The following is a 2,157-nucleotide window of genomic DNA, read 5'->3' on the forward strand; positions in this document are numbered from 1 at the left end:
TTAGAGTCAGGTTTTAAATTACCAGACTTATTAGCCTTTTATAGCTTATTCTTAAGCCAGCTAACAGTTGGTAGAACACAAACTATTTCATTTTTGAAAGCAACTTCTTCATAAATATGATCAGATTCAATGTCAGTCATATTTCCTTTGACAAAACTTATTGGCTTAAGTTTGTCATTTGGTTTTGACTTTTTGCATGACAGATTAGGGTCATTTTTGTCAAACCCCAATCCGGATCTAGATCTAGCTGGTTTCAACATGCTAATCTGATATTTGACAGCATCTCTAGATCTTGTCCATGCACTGACAATATAGTTTAATCTCTTGTCTTCAGATGAAAGAGTTTGAATCTGTTCTTCGAGCATCTCATTTTCAGATGAGATCTCTGTTAAGTTTTCATAAAAAACGTTTGGTTCAGGTTCTTGCTTTGAAGAGAAAACAGTTGATTCATATTTAACTTTCATTTCATAAAAAGAGTCAACTAACTTCTTGTACTCAATGGCCATTTCATTGAGTGCATTAGTTAACTCCTCGTTTGTAAATTCTGGTACAGAGATATTATTTACCTTAGATTGGTCATCTGCCATCAGACATGTTACAGCTTCATTCTCTTTTTCAGCAGGAGACTCCTCTGTATCGCTGTCAGCCCATCTGGACTTGTTCTGACTGTAAATGAACGCTTTCTGGTTCTTCTTTGCTTGAGAGTTTGCACCGTAGATCTGGTTGAGCTTATCCCATATCTCTTTTGCAGTGGAACAGGACTTGATCTCACAGAACATATTCATGTTGAGTGACTGGTATAGAATATTCTTAGCAACATTATCCAGGTTGTTGGTCACCTTTTCTTCAGTAGTCCAATCACTTCTTGGCTTCGAAATCTTTATGGGGCCATCGGTAATAACGCTCCACATATCATAGTCATTAGCAGCCAAGTGAGCTTGTATTCTTATCATCCAACAATCGTAGTTGTCCTTTGACAGAAGAGGAATTTCATTGATTCAAGACATGCTTCGGGTTCTTGATGCTTGAGAGTAGAACCTTGGCTCTGATACCAATTGATAGGATCGGCTTTATCGATAGAGACGGGGTCTGACTAAGGATGAAGGCTTATGAAAAACGGTTTGAAAGAAATCCTGTTAGGGATTTAATTCACTTTCTATTCTACGCAAACTTGTGGAAACACTTGAAACGGATTCAAGGCGGAATTGTTTACTTGGGTTTGAAGCACAAGAAGAAATATGAAAAGATGACAGAAATGAACAACACAGTAGTTTGTTTATAGATGTTTGGAGAAACTCTCCTACGTCACCCCTTCTTGCAACCACCGGAAGGATTCACTATAATATGATTATAATCAAATACAGTTTACACACACTTAGCTCACTATTGAATAGAACACTTTCTGTTCAATTACAAGATGAAGAATATCACTCAGCTGAAGGTGTTTTGATTCTAGCTCTCTCTATCGATTCACACACAGTACAATCAGAAAGAAGCTTCACAATATTCAAAGGCTTGAATTCTTTATAGTTTCAATAAGCAAGATTGGCAAGTGACAGGTGCTTCATCCGTTATCCTTAGAATTTGTTAAATACTGAGCAGGAGCTAACGGTCGAAACTTCAAGAATGATACGTGGCACTCTTCCATTGGAAAGCCTCCATTGTACACAGCAGGTTCTGAGCACAAGGATCGTGGCCGTACATCACTGGTAGTGCGCTGAATATTCAATCAGGGATGTACCTGCAAAACGAGTAATTTGAGGAAAATTCTCTTACGTGGCATTCCTTGATTGGATGCATATAGCTGCTGTACTAATTTTCACTAGAAAGTGGTGCAGGAGTAGGGTACAACTATAGCACGTGGGTAGGTGAAATGCTAGATTCAAGCGTACTGCTTAAACTGAGCATTAGACGTATTTCAGTTAGACGGATTGTGAAAATCAGTCTAATGAAATAAGTCATCTCCTTCTAACAGAAAAACGTGTATTAGACCGCCTGGTCTAATAGAATTAGACTCGCGTCTAATTACAATAACGATTAGACTACACGTCTAACTCCACTGAGTTAGACTGCACGTCTAATTCCGGTTCTATCTCAGACTTGTCTGAAGGAGTTAGATGCACGTCTAACTTTCGCTAATTAGACTACACGTCTAAT

Source organism: Impatiens glandulifera, chromosome 6 (genome assembly GCF_907164915.1).
Source record: "Impatiens glandulifera chromosome 6, dImpGla2.1, whole genome shotgun sequence".
In the NCBI taxonomy this organism is placed as follows: Eukaryota; Viridiplantae; Streptophyta; class Magnoliopsida; order Ericales; family Balsaminaceae; genus Impatiens; species Impatiens glandulifera.